At 42.7% G+C, this 27,583-nt stretch overlaps 1 protein-coding gene and 1 pseudogene across 2 annotated transcripts in view; both read right to left on the bottom strand.

The window, feature by feature from the left end:
* Galnt1 (polypeptide N-acetylgalactosaminyltransferase 1) overlaps positions 1–24,091 on the bottom strand; it is an 81,530-nt gene extending 57,439 nt beyond the window's left edge. Inside the window, exon 1 of the mRNA XM_076554831.1 lies at positions 23,951–24,091. The gene's annotated coding sequence lies outside the window, so the exon portion shown is untranslated. The remainder of the gene's footprint in view (positions 1–23,950) is intronic.
* On the bottom strand, positions 1,651–24,081 carry LOC143269529 (heterogeneous nuclear ribonucleoprotein A3 pseudogene; annotated as a pseudogene). Its single transcript, XR_013045988.1, has 2 exons — positions 23,951–24,081; positions 1,651–21,984 (listed from the first exon to the last, which is right to left on the bottom strand). The product of XR_013045988.1 is annotated as a heterogeneous nuclear ribonucleoprotein A3 pseudogene (transcript).
* Positions 24,092–27,583: the final 3,492 nt, after the last annotated feature.

Genomic DNA, 27,583 nt, shown 5'->3' with positions numbered 1-27,583 from the left:
CAAATGCATATTAGTGGCTATTTCCAGGGAGGGAAAGAAGGCTTCAAAAATATTGGAACTTGTTTATATAACTGATCTAAATTTTGAAAAACTAGCAGCTGTCCATTATGTGAGTACTTGCCTATTCTTTCATTGGAATCAAACTGCTACATAACTAAAAGTGGCACTTAATCCCCTGTCCTGCCTTGCAGGATAAGGTGGCTGGTAGGACAAAAATCAGCAGTCATTAACTGGGGCTATCAGAGTGTTTAGAAGAGCCTGACTGCACTGGAGGGCAGGTCCTGGGACCCTGACCCCTGAAGTGACCCTGTTGCCTGGGACATGAACACAATGGATGGAACAGAGCAACAAGAACTTTCTTGAGAAGAGAGATACACGCTGAGGAAAGAGAAAAGGAGCAGGTTCTTGGAAACACACTACCCTATCTGGAGAATAAGAAAAAACAAACAATGTTCTACACAGTCTAAAGCACCTTTTCTGGAAGAGAAAGGAAAGGTGTACTCTAAATGCAGCCAAACCTAGTGCCAACTGCCACAAAATAGTGTTAACATCTGGGGAGATAGGTGAATTCATCTTTTGCTAACTGGACTTCTCTATAGGTTTTGGATATTTACTAGAAATAAATACATTTATATCTCAAATTTTAAAGAGATTCTCAGATTTTACCACAGATCAAGCGAAATTTAGAGGTAACAGACATATATAGTTTCAGGACAGCCAGAGTTACATAGAGGGACCTTGTCTGAAAAGACAAAAACAAAACTGTTCTTTTCACAACTGTACTTTTGGTCCCTAAATAAGAAAGAATGGAGTCGACTGAAGCTTGCTCCCTGCTCTCATAGTATCAGAAGGTGCTATGTAAGATGCCAAAGGGGGTAACCATCAATTGTCCTACCCTGTGACACCTACGAACCACAATGACTAGCCCTGAATGATACCTCAGAGTGGCTCTCATGTCTAGGCTGTAACCAACAGCTGTCCAATTGGACTTAAGGCCTGCTCAATGGGAAAGAAACCATGCCTGGAAATATGCCTGGGGCAAGTGAGGTCATAGGTCTTAGAAGAGAACCTTATACTGTTACTTTACAAGACCAGCATAATTCCTAACTGTATTCTAAATACTCATCCTATGCCCACAGGTAAGTGTATAGCTCTCACCCCTCATCAACAAAGCTCCTTATTGCAGCAGGCAGAGACCACTTCAGAAAGTACAACCTGCCAAAACAGAGAAACAACTGATCATGGGTGCCCAGCACCTATGGCTTAGGGGCATGGCAGAAGAGAGGGGCAGAAATATTCTTCGAGCCAGAGAGCCACTGTGTGAGACTCTGTCACCTAGAATGAAAGGGAAGCTACACTAACAATATTTCAACAACATGGCTATCTAAATAGGATCTGAACAATGACAACACCAACAGACATGCTAACACGGAAGGAGAAACTCCTGAGGCCCCACTCCTGAGACAATATTGACTGCTAAGTGAGGAGGAGGGCAGAATTAGTCATCCACAGCGATGAGGCCCCCAATTGGTTATACAATATCAAGTGGTCAGCCCTGAAATCACATACATACAAGCAATACTAAACAGACTCTGCAAGTTATATTTATGTATTTGTGTGTGTGCATGTATATAATACACATGTTGTGTGTGTGTGTGTCGTGTAAATATATGTATGTGTGGAGAGAGAGAGAAGAGAGAGATGGACAGAGAGTGAGCAAGAGAAAAGTAGCCATGGACTTGAGAGGAAATAAGAGGGGAAGGAGCTGGAAATAACATGGAAGGAGCTGGAGGGAAGGGAAGAGGGTGTCCTAGTTGAATTTTTTGGGGATCCAATCTGATACAAGTAAGGATCATCTGAAAAGGGGAGCTTCAATTGAAAAACAACCCTCCAGGATCCAGATAGCCTGTAGGACATGTTTTTGATTAATGATTGAAGTGGGTGGGCCTGATGTATCACCCTTAGGCAGGGGGTCCTGACTGTGTAAGAAAGCAGGCTGAGCAAGTCGGAGGACCAAGCCAGTGAGCAGCGTTCTTCCATGGCTTTGCTTCAGTTCCTGCCCAGGTTCCTGCCCAGACTTCCCTCAGTAATGGAATATGACCTTCGAGTTGTTAAATTGAAACAAGTTGAAATAAGCCTTTTGCCCCCAAGTTGCTTTTAGTTATAGTGTCTTATCAAAGCAATAAAAACCCCAACTAAGACAGAAGGAAATGATGTAAATTTTAATTAAAATAAGAATTTATTAAGAAAAATATGGTAGAAATTCTAATATTTTAATCTGAAATCTTCAGTTTTGTCTTTCACAACTGAATCTTTTATGCACATTGAATTTTAACACACACACACACACACACACACACACACACACACACACACACACAGGACATGGTAGCACATGCCTGTATCATCAGTCCAAGGACAACCTGGACTATACAGGAAGACCCTGCCTCAACAAAAAAGAAAAAAAGGAAACCATTTTTTTTTTTTTTTACGTAGCTCAACAGTATAAATACTATTTAAAGAGCAATCTATTTCCACATATAACCTATAAGAGTAAATCTTTCGTATGTCAGATGCTATGTGTAGTCCATTCTGTCTTATGCTTTAATTTCCTTCTGCTTTCTGTCTACCTGTGCCAATACTGCAGTACCCAATTGTAAAGGGTTTAAACCGCCCCTTTGGTTTTTCTGGTAATACTAGGGACCAGAACCAAACCCAGAGCTTCACATATATCAAAACAGTATTGTCACTGAGCCACATATCCAGGCCTTACACTAAAGTCTTAAAATTTCATACAAATAAGCACTTACTTCTAAAATAGGCTGGCAATTCTTGACCTTTTGTTTCCTAATAGATTTTGAATTAACCTGTTAGTTCTACAAAGATTAACAAATCATTTTCTAAAATCTACATCATTTTCTAAAAATAAAAATAAATTTATACATTAATGACAGTTTAACTGGCATTTTCACAAGAAATTAGTCTCCTCCCTTCCCCCATGGTTATACCCCAAAAATGTCTTTAGGTCTGCTGTGATGGCTTTTGGTTTACTTATATAACTTTGCTAAAGATTTTACCCTGCCTGCTATCATTTGGATCTTAAATATTCCCATAATGGCCCACACTTCAAATCTTGATCCCAAGCCAGTTTTGCTCTTGGGAAGTGGTGGAACCTTTTAAGAAGGGGACTAGTTAGAGGCAGCAGGTCACAGAGGGATGGATGCCTTTGAAAGGGTGTTATGAGGAAGGCCCCTTCCTGCTTCTCTTTTTACTTCCCAGCTGTTATGAGGTGATGAGGCTTTGGGTATCACATGTTCTCACCTATGCTTCCACATGTCCCAATCTATAGGGACAACAAACTCTGGATTAAGACCTCCGAAATCAAGACCCAACTTAAATCTTTGCTCTTAAAGTCAGCTTATCTTAGGTATTTGTTACAGCATGGAAAAGCTGACTTAACACAATCCTAAAGATACATATTCCCTTTTAAATACTTAATTAGAAAGATGTTTAACTATTCTGAGATATTAACTACATTTTTATTATATGTTGCTATTTATAGTAACAAAACTAATTAATGTTTCTTTAGTAATCTTATATAAAACAAGTTAGTAAACTATTATAAATCTAAAGAACTTCTCTGTAGACTCGTGAATTTTCCATGAAAGTATCCATATTGACGCTAAAGAATGATCACTTGGTTAATTCTTTTAGCCTGGTGGCTTCTATTGCCCAGGGTCTTCAGCAGAGATGTCACGCAATGCTGGAGATGAAGGACAGTGATGACTGTTAGCTGCTGCTGACATCTAAGAGAATACTATGGATGGCTTGCTATCAAGTACGATACTTGCTGTAGGCTTTTTCATAGACGTCTATGGCGGCTGGAATGAAAATGGCTCCCATGAACTTATATATTTGAAAATTGGTCCCAACTTGGTGGGACTGTTTGGCAAGGATGAGGAGGTGTGGCCTTGTTGTAGGAGGTGTGTCATGGGGGCAGGCTTTGAGATTTCTAAAGCCCATGCCATTCCCAGTTAGCTTTCTCTGCCTCTGCCATGCTCCCTCCATGATGGTCATGGATTCACCCTCCGTAACTGTAAGCTCCCAATACACTCTTTCTTCTATAAGCTGCTTTGGTCTTGGTGCTTTGTTACAACAGTAGAAAAGTAACTAAGGAAATTACCTTTCATCAGATCAAAAAAATTTCCTTTCTACCCTAAGTTTATAATAGTTTTTTTAACCATAAAAGATTTAATAAATTAATTTTCTGTATCTTAAAGGCAAACTGCTCATGTACTGGGGGACACAGCTGAGTAGCAGAGTACTGCCTAGTATAAGGTAGTATAATGAGCTCAATCTAGGTACCAAAAGTAAGAGAAGCATTTAAACTGCTTGTATGGATAATTACATTAGTGGTAGACTTTTAAAATGTAAAACCAAACTTGCCAACTAAAATCTCTCTCTTTTTTTTTTTAGTTAAAAATTCCTTAATCTTTTATTCCTGATACCACTACCATAATTTACAGGGCAATATATCTGATGTAATGAAAAGACAAAGCTATAACAGATAAAAGACCTCAGGAATGTACATCTAATTGACACTATATAGCATTAATCAATAGCTGCACTTTTTGCAAACTGTGGCTATGATGGTCCTGAACAAGAAGGATTTCCTGTTTAAGCTGCAGTAACTTTCCTGACCATGGACTATGGTTCCTTCTGTGACAGATTTTTACAGTTCCTCTAATGCATTTAGGACAACTGTCTGAAAGAAACCCACAGCTTTCTGACAACTCCTCACCCTCTCCTGCTAAGAACTGTAGCCCCCTTTCTGCTGTTTTATTAAAACCTTCTGCTACTATATCTACCACTTCTACCAGATCCATAGCCAATACTATAGGGACCGCCTGACCTTCTTCCACCAAAACTGCCCCTCCTTTTATGGGCCCATAATTTGATTGCTGTTGTCCACTATAATTTTCAAAGTCATTATAGTTACCACCACCACCACAGTTACCTCCACCAAAATTTCCTCCTTCATTGTAACCATCATATCCTCCTCCATCACCTTGGTTTCCATATTCTGGTCCACCTACTACTGTAACCCCACCATAACTGCCATCATTACCTCCAAATCCATTATAACCACCATCACCACCTCCATAACTACCTCTGCTGCAAACACCTCCACCACCACAGCCTCCTCTTCCACCAAAATTACCTCCACCACCTCCTAAGTTTCCTTCACGACCCATAAAGTTGTCAGCTCCACCTCCACGACCTCTTTGTGATCCAGCAAGACTGCATCTCTTGTTTAGAAAGGGCCTTTTTCACTTCACAACTATGCCCATGAATAGTGTGGTATTTCTGAACAACATTTTTTATCAACTGTGTCATGATCACTGAAAGTTACAAAAGCAAATCCTCTCTTTTTTCCACTTCTGCAACGTCTACGGTTTCAATCTTGCCATACTTTTCAAAGTAATCTCTCAGATTACATTCTTCTGTATCTTTTTTAATACCAACAAAAATTTTCTGTACTGTTAAAGGGGTACCAGACTTTACAGAATCCTCTCTAGAAACAGCTCTCTTTGGTTCTACCACACGCCCATCAACCTTGTGTAAGTGAGTACACATTGTAGCATCCACCTCTTCAACACAAGAGTAGATCACAAAACCAAAGCCCCTGTAACGTTTTGTTTGGGGATCTTTCATTACCACACAGTCTGTAAGTGTGCCCCATTTCTCCAAATGTCCTCTTAAGCTATCATCTGTGATAGCTTAAGAGAACCAATAAATCAAAGCTCAGACCACCAATAAACAGCTTCCTCAACTGTTCTGGTTCCCTTGGATCATGACCTTCCATTTTGAGAGTGGACTTGCCTCTATCAATTTGAGTTCAATATGGGACCCTAAAATCTTTTCCAATATAAGTATTTCCCTACAACTTACTGAATGCAGTTTATCTAACTAATTTTAACAGCCTGATGTTATGGAGGCATTTTCTTGATTGAGGTTCCCTCATCTCTGATGACTATACTTTGTGTTAAGTTGACATAAAACTAGCCAGCACAATGACCAAGACAACTTATAAAAGGAAGCATTTAAGTAGGGGCTCACTCAGTTTCAGAGGGCTAGTCTATAAATCATGGCGGGGAAGACAGCAGCAAACAGGCATGGTGCTGGTGCATTAGCTGAGAGCTCACATTTGTATCTGCAAGCAGGAGACAGAAGGAAGAGCAGAGAATGCTCCACCAGTGACACACCTCCTCCAACAAGACCACACCTCCTAATCCTTCTAAAACAGTTCTACTAACTAGAAATCAAACATTCAAACATATGAGCCTATGGGGGCCATTCTTATTCAAACCACCACACGCATACATAAATAAGTCTTTTTAAAAATACGTATTTATGGGCCATGGCAGCATACACCTTTAATCCCAGCACCCCAGAGGTAGAGGCAGGTGGGTCTTTGTGAATGTGAAGTCAGCCTGGTCTACACAGAGAAACCCTGTCTCAGATAAAAAACAAACAACATTTTTAAAAATGTATTGTATGTGCTATATCTGACACAGCATATCTATAACTTTGGAGTACTTGATTATAGTTTTCATTGCTCTGCTGATTAAATCACTGACTTCAAGTTTTTTCTTACTTTTTAGACTGTGAGATCATGTTTGTACTTTCTAAGTCTATACCTAAGTCTATATTCCTACATCCTTGAAGAAAGGGTCTGACTTGAACAGGCTGTAATCCTAGGAGCGTAGGTAGAGACAACAGGATCAAGTGTTCAACGTCAGCCTTGGCTACAAGGGAGCTCAAGGCCAGACTGAGGCACATGTGATACTGTTGAAGAAACAGGAAAGGAGGAAAAGGGAAGTCTCAGGAAAACAGAAAGAGGAAATGAGAGAGGGGAAATAAAAGGCAACAGGGAATGATCAAGGAGTTTGGCTTGGTTAGTCCTAATAACCTGAGACCACTTTTCACTAAATTCTTGGTTTGGAATTTTTTTGTACCATTCACATACATAGTTCTATGACCTCTAACTCCAAATCCAGTTGGAGTAGACCTGTAACAATAATTTCTCAAGGAAAACTACTTCACGCTCCCAGTGAACACTGGATAAGACAAACTGCTATGGGTTGAGTCTCCTCCACTAGCTCCTGTGTTTGAACACTTGCTCTCCAGCTTTAGAGGAGAGTAGAACCCGGGATCTGTGGCCTAGCTGGCAGAAGTGAGACGCTAGGGCAGGTCTTGAAAGTTGTATCTCCTTCTTGTAGCACAAATCTTAACAGGTCTTATTAATAAAATCAAACCTAAAGCCAGGTATTGAGGTGAATGCTGGAAGATCAGAGAAGCAGAACAAGCCACTGCCACCTCACCTTGCCAATTCCTCAGCTGATCCTGTTCCCTCAGACTGGAAGCCTCTGAGTTCTCATCCAAATGGATCTCAGCTGAACTGCTGCTAAAAGCCAAAAAGTTTAACCAGCCAGTTCCTGGTTTTCACGCCTTATATACCTTTCTGCTTTCTGCCATCACTTCCTGGGATTAAAGGCTCACTTCACGGGGATTAAAGGCGTGAGTCACCATGCCTGGCTGTGTCCAGTGTGGTTTTAAACTCAAAGAGATCCGTATGGATCTCGGCCTCCCAAGTGAAGGATTAAAGGCGTGTGTGTGCTACCACTGCCTAACCTCTACGTTTAATATTGTGGCTGTTCTGTTCTCTGACCCCAGATAAGTTTATTAGAGTGCACAATACTTTGGGGAACACAATACCACCACATCTTCTAGTGCCTGTCCAAGTACTCTGCTTTCTGGTCAACCATCATTAAAGAACTAAGTCACATGATCCCTCTCCCATAACTGCCATGCCTTCCCCACTATAACAGATGAAACTGTGAGTCAAGTAATCTTCCCTCAAGTTCCTTCAGTCAGTCACGTTGTCACAGGAACAAGAAAGGAAGAAACTCCCTTTCCCCACCCTTCTCTGCTAATCCTGAACCTTAGGCTTGCTATCTCTCCTTAGTTTATTCACTGATCCTTAAAGGAACTACAGCTTTACACCCAAGTCCCTGCATCTTCTCACCTTGCTCAATCCTTGGACTGTCCAGCCCTCCGTGCATTTCTCTGTAAAGGTTTCTCTAGCCCTACAGCACATCAGCAGAGGAGCAAGGTAGACTGCCAGGCTTACTTCTCCGGAGGTGTGGTTTCCTCCCGAACACTCGCAACAGTCTCTGCCTGTCAGCTCAACAATGACCTTTAAAAATATATTTCAAGCCGGGCGGTGGTGGCGCACGCCTTTAATCCCAGCACTCGGGAGGCAGAGCCAGGCAGATCTCTGTGAGTTCGAGGCCAGCCTGGGCTACCAAGTGAGTTCCAGAAAAGGCGCAAAGCTACACAGAGAAACCCTGTCTTGAAAAACCAAAAAAAAATAAAAAAATATTTCAAATGCTCACCCCCAATAATTTTTTAAATTTAACTTTGGATTTATTTATTTTTATGTGTATGGGTATTTTGGCTGCATGTATGTGTGGCAGCATACCATGTGTGTCCAAGAAGGCTAACAAAGGCTTTCAGATCCCCTGAGACTAGAGTTATACAAAGTTGTAAGCTGCCATGTAGGTGCTGGGAATGAAGCCCAGGTCCTCTGGGAGGGCAACCCCTGAGCCATCTCTCGAGCCCAGTATCTTTTAATGTTTTATAATGTATGTCTTCTTCCAATTCTTTTTTAATTCCTTTTTGCCACACTGCCAAAACCAAAACATCTATAAGCTCTGAACAGTTAGCTCACTAAGTATCCCCAAAAGAAATTACCAACACTACTTAAAGCCAAAGGAAACTGGTTCATTTAACAAGTATGTGCCAAATACACTTCTAGCAACTTAGCACACATCAGTAAACTAAACAAAAATTAACACATTCAAAGTGCTGACACTGGGTAAAAGCAGACCATCAACCAATAAGCACAGTGAGATTGGATTACACTATAGAAGGTAGTAAGAATAATAGGAAGAAAGGAGAAACCAAGTGGTCAAACAAGAAAAGGATCTCAAGTACTTGTGTTGAGGCTATAGTTTCAATGGCAGAAAGACTGAATACTAACTATGTGTAAGCCTCTGGGTTCAGTTCTCAGGAGCACACACACACATACACAACTGATACTGTGGAGACTATGATCCTAAACACAGCAGCTACTATTAAAATACTTTCCTTGAACACACTACTAATTTTTCTAATTAAACATAAAGTTGAAAGAACTACATGTAATCTCCTCTTGGTGTGAGGTAGGAGAGAGGTGGCCCACAGAGATGTTAACACTGCATGACTCCATCCACTTCAAAGAAACCAGGGCACACCTAAATATGAATACTTGGGGATGCTGCTCAAAAAGTTAAGATGCTCCCTATTCAAAATTGTAAAGTAAATTTAAAATAATGATAAAATATATAATAGGATTAAAGTATTTAATATTTATTGAAATAATGGTTAAATGAAAAGAAATATGGTTCATATTTCTAAAGGTAATTAGATTTTAATTAGGTCACTATTAGTCAGTTCCTTTGAAGGGTAATCCTCATCTTGGAAGGTAACTTGCCCAATTTTCTCATTATACCCTTTATGAGGATGTGCTTATTAACTCTTAAAAATCAGGCTTCTTTTCTCTCTGTATAGCAATAGAGCATAAATCTATTCAATTAAACCTTAAAAAGGGGGGAGGGGGAACTCTAGGAATTAGATAGAGCTCAGCCATTAAGAGCACTGGTTGCTTTTCCTAAGAACTTCGATTTGATTCCCAGCACCTACATGGTAGCTCACAACCATCTGTAACTCTAGTTCCAGGGAATTCAATGCCTTCTTCTGGCCTCTGCAGGAACTAGGCATGCATATGGTGCACATACATGTAGACAAAACACCCATACACATAAAAAATTTTAAAAGAAAACAAAAATGGTGAAGAGCAATTGAGGAAGACGCTCAATGTAGACGCAGAAGAAAAAGAAGGCAACAAAAACAACAACCTCTGCTTATCCTAATTCATTCAGCTATCGTGCTAGAGTGGCTGACATGCTGCTGGCACTCACCCCACCATCTGACTCTCCATAACAGTTTCAGTTTCATTTCATTAATGCCAACATGCAGTAGTTAGTATATGTCAAGTTTACTCATTTGACTGAATTCTCGGAAGCCATTTTTGAATTTGCAATGCAGACCACAGTGCCTGGTTTAAAGCAATAAGTGCTTAATCACTATCAGCCAAATGACTAAGGCGAAATAATAAAACTTTTCTTACCTCTAATATTTGACAGGTTAGACTCAGTCTTATTCATCTATTCATCTGCCTACCACCAGTGAGTCTAACACTGAGCTTACACATTACCTATATTCCATAAATGGTTGTCAGGCTACCTAAGTAGTTTTCATCTGTAAACTACTTTGTACTTCTTCAAAGCCACCTAGTAAACAGCAGTATAACCAAGAACACTCCAGTTCTGTGTCTACGTTAGCAGGAAGTGACAGGTATGCCCATCAAGAGTCTCAGTTCCTCAGGTTGTTATTTAAAGGAAGGAGAATCTTCTTATTTGACAGCCCAAACCTTAAAGTGGTATTTAGCATCCCAGTGGGCAACTGCACACAGTAAGTACAGTGGTTAAAGGGAACCAAATTCCTTTCCTGCTGGCTCTTATTTCCAACACAGTGCACTATCTCCGTGTACAGAACCTGACAGAAGCGGCTCACCTTGCACTCTTCTTTACCCCATTTTCACTTGCTAACAATTGTTTACTCATACCGCTGTTACAAAGGCCTTTTGCTTCTCTTCATTCTGCGAATCTCAGTGAACTAAACAGACAGCCCCCAAACACGCATGGCCAGTAAGTTCTGACCTCTCAGAACTTACGAAGAAGTAAGAAACACACCAGCACATTTATCAGCATGGCAGACAGTAACTATGGGGAAAATTGTTTGTCTATTTAGACGTTAGATACCGGACTCTAAGTCTTTCTCTACTACTGAACTATACCCTAACCCCCATGACAAAAACAAACAACATCAAAAATTTCTTAGAGAATTGGGAGATATCTTAGTATAAATTTCTTTAGAATTACTTACTTGCCATTATTTTACTCATACTTTTCTAGACTTTTTTTTAGTTGTTTATCTAACATATTCACCTGAGCCTATAATGTTGGAAGACAAGGTCGAATTTGCAACATACTGTCTACAATTAGCACAACTAATAAAACAAAATTGAGTATGCCAAAGTAACTATTAAGAAGGTCAGCATTCACATTTTAAAGTGATTAAACTATGAATCATACTCAATCATCTAGCTGCTTCAGTAGGCACAACTAGTTTTACCTAAGTTTAAAGTGATTTAGCAAAAGAAAAAACTAATTACTGCTAAAATTAGCTTAACTCAAAATATAGAAAACCCCCTATTAACAGGAATGTGTGCAGCAGGTGTTCAACAGCAGACATGCTAGCTGGCTCTTCTTCCATGTGTGCTACAGACAGCAGGGGATGTGTCACACACATCAACACCATCCTCAGCTGTCAATGAGAGACACCATCACCACTGTGACAAAGGCCTTTTGCTTCTCTTCATTCTGCGAATCTCAGTGAACTAAACAGACAGCCCCCAAACACGCATGGCCAGTAAGTTCTGACCTCTCAGGACTTACGAAGAAGTAAGCAACACACCAGCACATTTATCAGCATGGCAGACAGTAACTATGGGGAAAATTGTTTGTTTATTTAGACGTTAGATACCGGACTCCAAGTCTTTCTCTCCTACTGAACTATACCCTAACCCCCATGACAAAAACAAACAACATCAAAAATTTCTTAGAGAATTGGGCAATATCTTAGTATAAATTTCTTTAGAATTACCTTTTCACCTACTTGTCATTTTTATGCTCACCATAGGAAAGTAATAGTAATTACAGGGGATCCCAGAAAACTGGCTGGCTAGACTAGTCTTAACAGTGAGCTCTGGGTTCAACTGAGAGACACTGCCTCACTGAAAACGTAAAACTCCATATTCTCAGGCACACATATGCACTCACATACATGCAAACACTCACACTCCGGTGCAAGCACAACACACAGCTGCAAGTAATTATACTCTCAGTATGCCTACAGACTTAAAGGTGGTAAAACATCTAAAGGTGTATTTTAATGTTTAAGTCCCACTGTACAGTAATAATTATCAACATCTAATATAATATTATATATATTATACATCTAATATAATACTACACATCCTCTTCTATAAAAGGAGGTTCCGGTACTAAATGAATTCTAAAATTTTCTTTCGGGACTGACTTTATGGACCCATAAAATATACAGTCACACAGGGCTCCACCTTAGAAGAAATTTTGCATTTGGTTTAACAATCTATTGTTATTGTCTTGAAGTTTTTAATAGGTTTTTTTTTTAAATCAAGGGACTCATTTTTCATGTCATTCTAAACTCACAAATTATATAGCTAGTCCTTTTCATTGTCATTCAAATACTGTGACTCCTAAATGTATGATTCTAGGCACAATGGCAATTTTAAAAACCAACAAAACTAAAGAGACCTGGTTTCCATTAGTTTCAGAATAATGACTTTCAAGAACACAGTTAAATTCCTTTACCTTCCTAGATCCACAAATTACTCTGTCCCTCACACTAACCAACTGACCACACCAAGTCCTTTTCTTGGGGCAACTTTCAGACTGCTAATCTGTGCAGAACTATACATTCCCTCCCTCTCACCCCAAGATTTGTGATTAAACTATAAACATTGAAAACTTAGAGCATCACACTTGGAAAACAAAAAATGACTTCTGAACCAGGTATGGTAGTACAAGTCTTTAATCCCTCAACTTGTAGGCTGAGGATCACAAATTCAAGGCCCGTCTGTACTACAAAGCAAGACTTTGACTCAGTTTCCCCCCCCCCCTTTCTGGCTTCTCTAGCAAAACAAATCCTCTACTACTCTGAGTAAGCAGAGTCAAGCTCATTCTTTATGTTCAGACGGTCAACAACTCTGAGCATAAGGTACTGCAGAGCTGGCCATAACCTTTTCCCACTTACCCCATTCTCTTGCCCAGAGCCCTGCAGCTACACTCGTCTTCTCATTCCATACACAGACCATGCCCTCTCCTGATACATGGCCTCTGCACACACTACTCCTTATTGAGAATCCACTTACTACTACTCTTTACACTAAAATCTTTTGACTTTTGGGTCTCCACTGAAATGCCATTTATCTATTACTTACTTGCTTCTAATTCTGTGTGTTTCATTGGATTATATGACCCACAAAGACAGAAAACATGTTTTGTTCACTCTGTATTCATAGTACTTGGCCCACAGGAGAAAACAAAAATGTGTTCAATCTTTTCATTCTTGTGGGCCCCAACTACAAGTATTCCCTTAGATTTATGCCTCAGCCCTCTCAATCTCTCCCTATTTTCATCTCTAGGCTGAAGATTCTAACTTGAAACTCCAGACTTAACCTTCCCAACAAGGTCCAGTCCTTCAACCATGACACCTGCAGTTAGATACACCTGGAGTCCCTCTCTGGCACTCACAACTGGACATGTCTCAAGATACTCCCTGAGGGATGGGGTAATAATTCAATGACACAGTGCTTGCCTAGGAAGCACTCTGGGTTCAATTCTCAACACTGAAAGAAAAAAAGAAAACTCGAACATATTCATTGCTCCAGTTATAACGCTCTTATTTTTTTTCCATGTTGTTAATGATGGTATCCCTTCAGAGATCAAGCGTCAAAACATTCTTTCATGCATAGATAACACCGGATTCCTTCTCTAAAAAAAGGCACCTGAATGTTCCTGAAGTCATGTGGGGCCTCACTTCTTCTCTATGGTCTTTTGAAATAATGATTACATATTTATCTCCATGTACACTCAAGATGAATTCCAACTATATCAGTAAATGTCCTCATCAATCTCTTCAGCATTCCTTCATGCTTTCCAACACCCATACACTTCTACTTTGTATTTCAAAGGCCTTCTCAAACACAGTGTAGCAGCATATAACTATCATCCCAGCACTTGGGAGGTAGAGACAGGAAGACCGGGAGTTCAAAGTTAGATGTGTATACAGCGAGAACATGGCCAGCCTGGACCACTTAAGTCCCTGTCTGAAACCTCTCCCTGGCCTTCCCTTCAAAATCCCAATTAATCTTGCCCAGGCTACCTTAGCAAGGCAATCTAGGTTGATGGTCAAACCCATAAACTCAGAGCAAGACTGACATGTTAAAAGATGACAAGGGGGCTGCAGATCTGGCTTAGCAGTTAAGAGTACTGACTGTTCCTCTATAGGACCTGGGTTTAATTCCCAGCACTCGCATGGTGGTTTATAACCACCTGTAACTCCAGTTCCAGGGAGTGATACTATCTTCAGGCCTTAGCAGGTACCAGGCATGCAAATGGTACACAGACATACATGCAGACAAAACACCCAAACATATTAAATAAAGTCTAAAAAAAGTGAGAAGGAAAAGTAGGAAAATCAGTCCCACCACTTAACCTATCCACATCTTTTCATCTTATAAAGACCAGACAAGTTAATGTAAGTAGATCGCTTAAAACAACGCTTGGCACAGAACCACTCCTCTCCGCAGTGTTTTACAGCACATTTTCCATTATTAATAACGTGCACTCTATCTGTGACGGACTGTTGCACCAATCCCTTCAGCCCTTCCCTTCTGACGCCACCCTTCACCACAGGTAAGAGCAGCTGATAAGCTGCAGTTCTGCAACCCTGCCCTCACTTTCAAAGGCTTCTTTCGTTTCTTTCCAACAGTGTTTATACATCTCATGCCCTGAAATGTCCCCAAGTTTACTCCTCAAAGATCCTCTGTCTACAACTGTCCGCTCTTTCCTCCACTTTCTCATTCCCAAGGTCCAGACCAGAGAACATCTTGCCACCATCTTCACTGCCAGTGGCAATGCTGTTTCAGGTGTGTTTTGGGTTTTTGTGTTTGACTGGTTAGTTTTGGTTCTGGTTTTGGATTCTTGAGACTGGGTCTGTGTAGCCCTGGTTGTCCTGGAACTCACTCTATAGACCAGGCTGGCCTAGAACACACAGAGATCAACCTGCCTCTTCCTCCCTAGTGCTGGGATTAAAGGCGTGCGCCGCCTTTCTGTTTTTGTTTTCTTATGCTTCTATCTAAGTAGAAATGACTACTCTCCCTCTAACAGTCTAATTTCAAATTGTATTCTCTTTGCACGAAAACATTTAAAATAATTAAAAGTTCTTCCCCTCTAATACAAACAGAATATGGACTTTAATCTCCAAAGTAGTCAGGCCTCACTATTATGAGTGCTGCCTTTCTACCCTCTTAGGGCATCTGCTGTACAAAGGAATAGGTAACACTAGTGAAGTATTTACTGATGACTCATGATTTCCTAGGAACTGTAAAGTGAGAGCTTCAATATTCCCAAAAATTGCCAGGTGTAGTGAACATCTTTAATCCAGTACCTGTGAGCCAGAGGCAGGCAGATCTCTGAGTTCAAGGCTAGCCTGGTCTACACAGCAAGTTCCAAGACAGCTAAAGCTACATAGTGTCTCAAAAACACAAAAAAAACAACAGTCAAACAATTCCCAGAAATGCTTGCCCACTCAACTTGGACAATAAATTGTCAAGTGCACTATATAATTCCAAAAACAATTAGTAACTTAAGTGTGTACGTGGCTCTACCAATCAGTGCAAACCATTCCTTTCTATAACTGAAAGTGGGAAATACAAAAACAAAACAAAACCAGAAAAGAAATGGTAACTGCTAAAGACACAAAAGTCTAGCAAGTGGGCCATCAACCTAAAGAATAATCTTCAAATCATTTCTCAGATCCCCAGAAGGGTCTTATCCAGTGTCTGATAGTGTTTGGACCCAAGGACAGAAATGACTTAGGGGAAAAGGTCTGTTTCAGATATAGGTTCAGAAGGTAGCAATCCAGCACACCGGGGTCAGCAGAGTTCAAGGAAGCGGAAGCACACGCAGCAGAGAGCTCAACCAGTGCCAGAAGCAGGTCTGAGTTCCAAAGCCTCTTCTACTGATCTGCTTCCACCAGCTTTAAGAGACACTCTAGAGCCTTCAAAATAGCACATGCTGAGAGCCCAGCAGTCCAAGCATGAGCGTGTGGCGGACACTTCAGACTCAACCCATACACTATGCCTAGAGCACTTTACAGACCCCAAAATAGTTGTGTACTCAAGAAGTCAAAAATGACAATGATTACAAAGGATTCTTATAAAAATGTAATTATTGTGTAATTTTTAAAAGGTTACTCTATTGACGTATTTCTTTAAGGAGGGGTATTGCCATGGTATATGTGTGAAGGTCGGATGACAAATTGTGGTAGTCAGGTCTCTCTTTCCACCATGGGAGTCTTTGGGATCAAACTCAGGACACAAGATTGTAGGCAAGTGCCTTAACACTGTGACCCATCTCCTGGAGCCAATTATTTTGTAATTTCTAAGAAAAGAATTTAAAAAAAAGAAAAAAGAAAAAACAGATCACCTTAAATCAGAGCTGTCTTCTCAACTCTCATTACTGTTATTCTATATACCTTAAAAATATTACATATGTTCCTATAAAATACAAGAAAAACATCAGTAGAAAAGTTAAACTGGATGTCTAATCACCAGCTTAATGTTTTAAAAAGAAGTGGGCCAGTAAGAGAGCTCAGTAGGTAAAGGCATCTACCTCCAAGCCTGATGGCCCGAGTTCAATGCAATTATCCCAAGGACCCACATGATAGAAGGAAACCAACTCCTGAAAGGTGTCCTCAGACCTCCACATGTGCACTGTGGCATGTATGCAAACACACATGCACAAAATAGAATTTTAAAAGCAATTAAATTTTGTTTTGAAAAGAAGCAGCTAATACCAGGCAATTGTAGTCAAAATATATAGTCCCTAGACAACAACCTGGTGTCTAGTTCATCAGAAGACTTGGAGTAAGCATCAGAAACAGATAGACAAGTCAAACAACATTTAAGATAGGAATTGTATGTGGCAGCTTTCTTGTTCTTGCAATTCATATTTTATATGCACTAAAAAAATTACTCCATGTGAAGTGGGAATGTCTAATACTAACTCTTCAGGGATATATTTTTCTGACAGTAAAATAGATAAATTGGGGGTATTACACATAAACATGTTGTTATTTGTTCATCTAGAAAGGCTGGGGAAGATCACTTTTAAAGAATTAGAAAGAGGTGGTAGGCAGGCTGTGAGCTTCAGTACAAGATGAGCAGGAACACAAAGAAGTGATTTGTTTTTGTCTCATATACCCCAGATCTGAAGCAGATGATGCCAACAACCTGGAAATAAGTCATAAGCAAAGCCTGAATCAGGCCTGCCTGGGTCATCCAGAGGACTAGGAAGGAGACATCCCAGCAACAGTGTTTTAAAGAAGAAATTACACCAAACACCTAGAAGAACTGAGGTGAGAAGGCTAGACTTTACAATCTCACATGCGGTAACCAGACACTAAGCCCTTGTCACCAGGGCAACACTCCAGAATTCAGGGTTAGCAGCTGTGAAAAAATATCCTAACAAAACAACTTAAGAGAGAAGGGGTCTACTCTGTCTTATCGTCCCAAAGGAATACAGTCTAGTGTGGGGGGAACACATGGCAGGCATGATGTCGAGAAGCAGAAGGCTGGCTGGTCACAACGCACCCACACTCAAGATGCAGCGTATGAACAGGAAGTAGAACTAGGCTATAAAGCCTCAAGGCCCACCCCCAGTGACCCACTCTCTCCACTGAGACTCCACTTCCCAAAAGTTCCACAACTTTCCCAAACTGTCGCTAGCTAGGGACCAAAAGTTCAAGCATATGAACCTATGGGGGACATTTCCTACTCAAACCACAGAGCCAAGCTTCCGTCCACATCAGCTGTACCATTCCTTCTACACCACCCACCTGCCCAACTACAGGATCAGCTCAGCTCAAGAAAGGTCCAATGGTGAGCCTGGCCTTCCGATTCCCGTTTGTTTTGGTCTTTGAGACATGATTTCTTTATGTAACAGTCCTGGCTGTCCTGGAACTCATTTTGTAGACCAGGCTGGCCTTGAACTCACAGAGATCTGCCAGTCTCTGCCTCCTGAGTGCTGGGATTAAAGGCGTGCACCACCATGCTAGGCCTTCTGATTCCTCTTAGTGATAACAAGGTAGCAAGCAACCAATGTGCCCCTCATCTCATTTCCTCTGCTGAAGTGATACCCCTCCAAACTCCAGGGAAAACAGAAAGCTTAAAAAAGAACTAGAATATCAGTGAATATGAAAATATCCAGGTTTTCATCACACACACACACACACACACACACACACACACACACACACACGAGATGTAGAGTTCAAACTGAAAGAACACCAATTGTGCTAAAATTATCATTTTACAACAGCATTGACAGAAATGCTTCAACAATTACAAGAACTCCCTAAACAAGTTAAAAACAAACAAACAAACAAACAAACAAAAAAACCCTAAGCAAATCAGTAGCAGATGAAGACCCAAACGGAAATTTAAAAAGCTGAAAAATATCAAAAATCTAGGTGGCCACCTTCAGGGACAGAGGAAACGCACAGGAAGCCCGAGTAGCACAAAGTATCCAAGCAGAACAGCACAAAGATTGAAGAACAACTGGCAAATGGCAGACACTCTTGAACTGTGACCAAGAGCTACTGCTGAAGGTGCCAGCCTTACAAGGGAGGGCAACAGAAAAATCAGGCTAAAAATGCACTCAAATGGTGAATACTTCCTCAAGTTGTCAATAAACATAAAACTTCAGGATAAAACATAAAGATTCAGGATTCAAAGTGAACCCCAAACAGGATAAACCCAAAGAAACCTATACCAAAAGGTAAAAGCATGAGAAAATATAAAAACAAAAGAGTTCTAAGAATGAGAAAAGCAGCCATAACTACAGAGGAAAAGTGCCTTGAATGAGAGCAAATTTCTTACCTGAAACCATAAGGCCCAGAAGGGAAGTAAGTGTTTTTCAAGGGCTGGAAGAAAAAGTTATTAGTATAAAAAGCCTCTACCCAGAGAAGCTGAAAAAGAATCGATATTCTCATACAAAAGAAAAGGAAAGGAATTGTTCACAGACCTACCTTAAAACAATGACAAAAGTTTTGAGCCAAGGAGGGTGGTGCTCACCAATAATCCCAGCACCCTGGACACAGAGGCAAGAGGATAGTCAAAGTCAGCTTGGTCTTTACAGAGACTTCTAGGCCAGCCTGAGCTAGAGTGAGACTCGGTCTCCTTGCTCCTATCCTACCCCACTCTCCCCCTGAAAAGTTCTTAAAATCAAAAGAAAGAAAAGTAAAGAAGTATACCCCAAAACAGTATAGATCAAGGAGAGAAAAAGTTTAAATGTTCAAGTAATCCACAAGTCTGTAAAAGAAAAACCAGGAAGCAAAAGTCAAGTGGCAGGTGTATGCCCTAATATAGCAATAATGATATTACATATAAACGGTCTAAATACATCAATGAAAAGGGAATGTGGCTGAATAGATTTTAAAACAGGATCTAACTATATACTGTTTATAGGAAACTCACTTCAAATGTCCAAAGTGACTAAGACAAGCATATTAGAAACAGTAACACAAGTTGGGTATGATAATATATGCCTGTAATCCAAACTGGTGGAGGCAGAAGGATCAGGAATTCAAGGCTATCCTTCACTACTGGAGACCAGCCTGGGCTACCTGGGCTGTAATTTACAAGATGTCACCAGTGGGAATAATTGGATAAAGGATACAAGGGATCTTCCTGAACTGTTCCTTAGAACTACATGTGGAGCTACAGGAATCACACAATAAAAGTTCAATTTAACGGGAGTAGTGGCACACGCCTTTAATCCTAGTACTCAGGAGAAGAGGCACGAAGAGTTCTGTGAGTGCAAGGTCAACCTGGTCTACAGATTTAGTTCCAGGACAACCAGGCACAAAGAGAAAAATCTGTCTTACAAAGAAATGGGGAAAAAAAAGTTTAATTTAGGGGGCTGGAGAGATGGCTTTTCAATTAACAACACTGGCTGCTCCTCCAGAAGACTTAGGTTTGATTCCTAGCACCCATATGGTATCTCACAACCATTTGTAACTCCAGGCCCAGGGAATCCATGCCTTCTGGTCTCTGTGAGCACCAGGCGCCCAAGCACAGCAAAGACTTACATGCAGGCAAAACATCCATACACAAAAAGTAATAAACTAAACTTTAAAAGTTCTATTAAAAAGTCACTCATTGTTCTAATGTGAACACTTCAGAGCTCAGTTAGCCCTTTATCAATCCTTCATCCTGGGCACAGAATACACACAGACACAAATATCAAATGCTTTGCCTATCTTCAAACACACTCAAGTAGAACTCATGCATAAATGAACAATGGATGACTTCCTAAAGGGCAAGTAATGTGAGCCAATCTCTGAGCAAGCAGCAGTACTTTCATAAGCAGGGATGGAAAGACAGTAATCTTGGAAGAAAGGAAATCATATATAAAGGTACAAAGTCAGAAATAAGCACGATGCCTTTGGAGAAAGGCACATGTGGATATTGTCAGATAATAACAAAGATGGATAAGTCAGTCTGGGAGGAATTGGGGAGGATCCCCAGAAGTCAAAGACAATTCAACCGCCACTCAGAGAAGCCTTCCCTACCAACCTAGAAAACCAAAAGCAGCAAGTCCCTCCTGCTACTCATCCCTTATTCTACTCAGTCTCGACACCATCCTCTACAGCAGTAGCTGCAAGCAAGCTGTGGTCATTAAGTCTAGACTCATCTGTATGGTTTAATGCTGCCCTGTTCTCTAGTTACCTTAAGTCTACTTTGGGGTCTGTCATCCATTAATCACTTAGTAAATGTCAACTGAATAAATGGGCATGCAGTAAGAATCCACTCTTAGTCTTATTCCACAAAGCTGCTGCCTTCCTTTCCTCCATTTTCCCCAACTAGGAGGAGTGTGTGTGTGTAGCACAAAGTGTAGAAACAATGTTACTACCTCTGCTGTGGTGTTATTTTCCATAAAATGAGAGCCTACTCCCAAGACAGGATGATTCGCTCTAGTCTGTGAAGCTATCCATAAACAAACAAACAAACAACAACAAAAGCCGGGGCAGAAGCACTCCATGCCTCTAGTCCCAGCACTCCTAGACTGAGGCAAGAGGGTAACTTGAGTCCAAGAGATAGGAACTGCCCAAGCAACACACCTGTCTCAAGAAAATAAAACACAGGAAAAAAGAAAAAGCCAGCATTCCTCCAGGCCAAACTTATGAAAAACAAGGCAGGTTTCACAAAAATGTCACATACCAAAGACTAGAAGACATGCTGCTTAAATATAATGCGGTATCTTGGATTAGATTCTGGAGCAAAGGAGGATATTAATGGAAAATTAAAGCTAAACCCAAATTGAGGTTTTTTAAAAAACTCCTTATGAGGGATTAGAGAGATGGCTCAGCAGTTAGAAGTACTGGCTTCTCTTTCGAAGGACTTGGGTTCAATTTCCAGCACCAAACAGTAACTCCAGTCCCAGGGGATCCAATGCCTTCTTCTGGCCTTTACTGGCACTGCATGCACTAGGTGCAGACATACATACAAGCAAAACACCCATACACATAAATACAAATAAATCTTTAAAACGTACATACACATTAGGCACTAACATATGATTAAAATTTGAATTTATTAATATAACTTCATGTTACCAAACAGAGATAGACAGACCTACTGCCTCTATAAAACCTGCACTTGGGCTAAAGCAAGAGTATCACGAAGTTGGAGGTCAATGAGATACATTGTATCAACAAGGGGGCTACATAGTGAGAACTTATAGCAAGGCGCAGAGACACTCCCTCACCAGGCCTGTTGTTGGCTCATGTTTATAATCCCTTCCTTTGGAAGGGTAAGGCTGGAAGACTTCTGTGAGCTCAGGCCAGCCTAGGCCAGGGCGAGAGGCCCTGTCTCAACACAAAAACAAAACAGAGAAGGGAGGGAAAGTCAGTAAGTCATGCCAGGAGCAAAACTCCATCCAGGTAGCAGGATTCCCAGAAAGAAAAACAAACAAACAAACAAACAAAAAAACACCATAAATCCTTTCATTACGACTCTGCCTCATGATCTCACCAGATGCCACTCAGCGCTTGACTGACAACCAGTGTCACCTATTCAAGAGGCCCATTCATTCACTCAATGCACAGCTACTATCATGGACTATGAAGTCTACAGGAACACATGGCTGGGGAGAGAGCTATGACAATGTCTTGCTTTCATTAAGTTTATAAACTCCACTGAGGAAGTCACTTAAATGTCTGCACAAATATTAACACTCCCAGAAGTTATACAGTCTGCTGCTAAAAACAAATGGGGCTGGAGAGAGGACTGGGTGGTGAAGAGCACTGACTGCTCTTCCGGACAACACAGGCTCCATTTCCAGCACCCACACGGCAGCTCACAATTACCTGTAATGCCAGTTCCAAGGGGTCTGAACCCCTCTTCAGACACTAACAATAAAATAAAACAGGTACCAAACAAACCAAGAAACATTCTCTAAACTCAGTTATCATTAGCTTTTGAATAAAGGCCTCTCAGGTTTCAAACCACACACAACCTGGAATCCTGTTAAAACAGATACTAATTCAGTCGATGTGGATGGGAGTCTGAAATATTTCTTTGAGACTCCCCGGGTAACGAAGATATTTCTAGTTCATGGAGCACATTTGAAAGAAATATCAAGGCTCTGAGGTACCATGGAAAAACCTTCAAACTATTTTGCAAAATGCAGGTTCCATAAAGGCAAGTACACTTTGTCTCCTTTATTCACTACAGTATTCTCAACACTTAACAGACGGCGCTCAATAAATATTTACCAGATAAATAAATGGATGTATGGTCAAGACTAGCACTATCAATTGTTGCACACTTGGCTCTTGGATCCTTGAAATGTGGCTACTGAGTGAGGAGCTGAACTTTTTAAATTAAAGTAACCACATGTGGTCAATGGCTACCACGAAGAACGATCCTGGTCCAGACACAGATCCCAAGGAAAAAGCACTTAGCATAAAGTCTAGGACTGACTCTGAACTCTGCAGCTTTCAACTGAGTTAACTTTTAACTTCTGGGGGCCTCGTCTTCATCTACGAAAATTAGGGCAAGACCTTCTGTTTTCTGGAGTTCTTGGTCCGATCATAAAGAAACGTACTACTTACTATTAAACACAAAGTGTGGCTTGGGTGACATTATCTGTCCTCCAGAAACAATTCAAGATCACAAAGACTACTCTGCCTTTTGCCCGAGCGTACCAGAACTGCCAAGCGAGTTTGGTTTGGGTGGCTTTGAAATAAGGCCAAGGTCATAAACGTGGTGGTGGTGGTGGGGGGGGGGTCGGAGGGGGTCCTCGCTGCAAGGCTGACTAGTGAGAGGCAGTGACGATGCAAGTCATCCCGATTCCTGGTCACCCTCTCACGGCATTGTGCTGCGGGTGAGTGGCCTCGCGTTCATTCATTCCCACTGCCCCGAAGCCCGCTACTTCCCAGGCACAGACCTCGGCCCCGGCCTGTGCGCCCTCTCCCCCGTCGCCCCGGACCGGCCTGGGTCAGCCCGGTACCGCGGCAGCGAGTCCCGCACGGCCGAAGCCAGGAGCCATGTTTAGCCCTACCTCTGTCAATAAAACAAAACTTCCGTCTTCGGGAGAAAAAACGGTTCCCAACTCAATGTCAAACTAGGACGCCCAACTCGCCGCGGTGCGCGGCCGCCCGGCAGAGGGAGACGCCGCGCGCCGGGCGGCCCCGGGGAGTCCCCCGCCGCCGGACCCCCGCGCCCCGGCCGGCCGCGCGACCACAAAAGGGCCGAGGACGCGGGCGCGCCGGGGCCTCCGCCTCGCCCCGCTCCCGCGCCGGCCGGCCCGCCCGCCCGCCGCGCACTCACCTCGGCCCGCGCGGCGGCAGGCGCTCCTCAGGCCGGCGCGGGCGGTGGCGGCGCGCTCCCGCGGGCCGCAGCGCGGGCGCTCCTCTCGGGCCGCCGTCCGCCGCGCCGCCTCCTCGGCCTCTGCCGGCGGCTTCCCCCGCGGGCGGACGGACGGGCGGGCCCGGCACGAGCTCCGCCTCCGCCGCGCCCGCCCCCCGACAACACTCCCGCCCCCGCCCCCCCCAGCCTCGGCGCCGGGCCTCGCGGGCTCGCGGGCGCGCTAGTTCCCGCCGCCGCCGAGCCTCATGCAGCCGCGGCCGGCGCTCGCCCGGCGTCTCCGTCCGCGCGGGGCGCGCGCGCCAGGCCGCCCGGGGCGCAGTCCTCCCAGGCCGGTGCGGCTGCGCGGGGGAAGGTGGTGGGGGGGGCGAGCCGCGCTCACCGGATGCCCGGCCCCCTCCCCCGCGGCGGGCGCCCCTCGGCCGCCGCCGGCTGCGCCCCTGGCCCCGGCCGCGGTTGGTTCCGGCGTGCCGCCGCGGCCGTCGCTTCCTGTCCCGCCCGCCCGCGCCGAGGCGCGGAATCGGGGGGTATGGAGGCTGGGGCCTCGGGCAGGAGAGGTTGCCCACCTGTGTACGGACAAAGACGGCGACGGCGGCAAGTAGAGCCTGGGGGAGCCGGGCGCGGGCGGCAGACATCGAAGGCGCCGTCGCTGCGTTCAGGCCCCGGGCGCCGCACAAGGCCACGCCTGATGCGGAGCCACCTGTGGCGGGATGAGTGGTTCGGTCGAGCCCGGCGCCGGCGACTGGATGCACGAGCGAGGGTGGGCGGTGAGGGGAGGCCACCGGCCTGCACCGCCGGAAGAGGCCGCCGGACCTCGGGGGACCAGGAAAAAAAAAAATACTGCCGCCGCCACCCCCGCCCCCGCCGCTGCAGAATAGGGGCTGCTTGCTGATGCCTCTCACCCCTTCCCCTGGCGAAGCAGACCTCACTACTCATTCTCAGAACCGAGCTTGGCCTCCCTGCCCCGTGCGAGACAGAGCTCTGGGCCTCAGTCATCATCCAGGTGCAAGCAGCCAACCACCCGCCTTTGCATTTTTCTCAATAGCTCATTGAGAGGCTTGCATCTTAACTGCTTGCCAACCGCGAGCAGGAGCCACGCGATAAGATCTCTTATAGATAGATGTTAGTGGCCCCGTTTTAATCCTTTAAATCTATATTGCCAATAGAAGGGGAGTGTTACCTGGTGCGGAGTCTCAGAAATGACATTAAAATTATCTACAGTTTTACTATCTTGTTTTTACTTAATCTACATATTCCAAGTACTGTACTTGAAAGCAAGTCCACCTCTCAAGTGCTGGGATTACAGCTGGGCAACAGGGCCTGCATGGCCTAAGAGGTGCCATTTTAAAAAGTACAAATGTAATATTTTGAAACCAAGTCAATCATTAGCCTGTTAATGGTCCACAAGGGAACTATATTATGAATAAAATGTGATCTTTAAAAGAAAAATATACCCAAAAAAAGAGAAAGATATACTTAGCTTGGAAGAAAATATTTGCAAACCATATATCTGATAGAGGATTTTGTATTCAGATTATGTTAAAGAACTCGAACTCAATAAAGAAGGTTAATAATCCATTTACAAGTGGATGAAAGAATACACATTTTATCAAAGAAAATATTTAGATGATTACAGGTAATGTTCAGCATCATTAGTCACTTAGGGAAATGCAAATTAAAACCACAATAGGAAAGCTCTTCACACCCACTACAATAGCTGCAATTAAAAAAGTACTAACCCAGACAAGAATGGCTGGTGAGGAGGAGGGCAAATTACAACCTTCGTGTATTATGGAACTGTAAAACTGTAGCCACTGTGTGCTGGGTTCTTAGGGAGTTAACACGGGACCCTACAATCCCACTAATAGATATTACCCTCAGAAAATTGAAGAGGTCCTTCTAACTTGTTCGTAAATATTCATGTCATTATTTATAATGGCCAAAAGAGAGAACATTCCAGATGTCCCAAGAATTTCTGAAGGGGTCAACAAAATATATAGGCAAAGGAGCAAAGTACTCATAAAAAAATCCTACATTGAGGTACTTCAAAAACAGTAAGCCAAAACTGGACATAATGGTTCATTTCTGTAACATCCGCACTAGGGTGTACAGAGCAGGAGGGTCAAGAGTTTAGACCAGCCAGGTTACATGGCTAGTTTGAGATCAACGTGGACCGAAGGAGCCCCTGTGTCAGAATGACAGTAATAAGCTAAGTGGAAGAGACCAGTGCAAAAGAGCACATCCATGATTCCACTAAAATATCTACAGAGATCACACATAATGATTGGCAGTTGCTTAAGGCTGGGGGTAGGAATGTGGGGACTGACAACAAACTGCAGGAGATCTTTCTGTAGCATTAGAAATTTTCTAAAACAGTAAGATAATCTCTGTAGGTGAACCAAAAGTAACTGAATGTACATTTGGAAAAATGTTGGCATGTCAAATTGCTTTAAAGACTTCTTGTGTTCCTCTAAGAAGCCTAAAAATAACAATGCCTTTTGTATCTCGTTCAAAAGTAATTTTCAATTAAAAAAAGTACCTAAAACCAAATAGAAAACTGAGTACTGTTTGCATTGTATGATGTAATAAAATGCACTTTCCTTCATAGCTTGTCTAACGAAGTACATTTACCCCCTCATCACCTCAGTGTCTGCCTACTACTAGTCATTCAGAAATGTGTCTTGACTTTATCCATTAAACAGGGTAGACAAGGGGTATGTTTCAGGGCAGGAAGGAACTAGGGTCAAGATTTGTTAAGAAGGAGTAGGTGAAAGGGTTATTTGAAATAACAGATGAGGGAACCCAAAGTGAGGAATAATCCACATCTATTTTCTGATGTTTTTCTTTGATGTTACTTCCCATTCACACTGTGCCCAGAACTCAGATTTCTCCCAGTCACACCAGTGTGAGTCTCAGGAGCAATTTTTTAGGCTGGATAGTACAGGTCAGGTTTTTTGTTTTTCAATTTGATGAATTTTTAAATTAATTTGTTTTTATTTCCTCCATTGTAAATAAGTCTTAGTCATTTGTTTGCAGTTAGCTTAAAAAAAAAAAAAACCCTAGAAAATGGTTCCTGTAACGTGCCTGTTTAAGGGAGAAATGTGGGAGTGGCGTGATTAATCTTGACAGGTTCAGAACCACCTAGAAGACAGATACCCCTCTGGGTGTGTCTGTGGGAGTGTTTTCAGGGAGGACTGACTAAGATGAGATGCTCTACCTTGACTGCGGGCAGCCCCATTCCATGTGCTGAGGTCCCGGGCTGAATACAGAGGAGTGGAGCATCAACCTTCATCTCTGCTTTCTGACTGTGGATGCAGTGTGACCAGCTGCCTCACCCTCCTGCAATCAACCATGCCTTCTCCACCAGGACAGATGTGCTATCAAACTGTAGACCAGAATAAATCCACCCTCCCTCAGCAAACCACCTTCCCTTAAGGTACCTTTATCAGCGTTTTAGCAGATAAACTAGAACACTTAGAAGGCTGCCACCTGTTGCGTAGTAAACCGCCCAAGAGCAGTTAACCAGAGCGAGGAGAGGAAAAGGGAGGTGTCGTTACACAAAATTGAGTGTCAAGCACCTGTCACCCGTCGGTGGGG

The sequence above is a fragment of the Peromyscus maniculatus genome, chromosome 19, assembly GCF_049852395.1.
Source record: "Peromyscus maniculatus bairdii isolate BWxNUB_F1_BW_parent chromosome 19, HU_Pman_BW_mat_3.1, whole genome shotgun sequence".
Lineage (NCBI taxonomy): Eukaryota > Metazoa > Chordata > Mammalia > Rodentia > Cricetidae > Peromyscus > Peromyscus maniculatus.
Note: the sequence above shows the minus strand (reverse complement) of the source record. Positions and strands in the feature narration are given on the sequence as shown.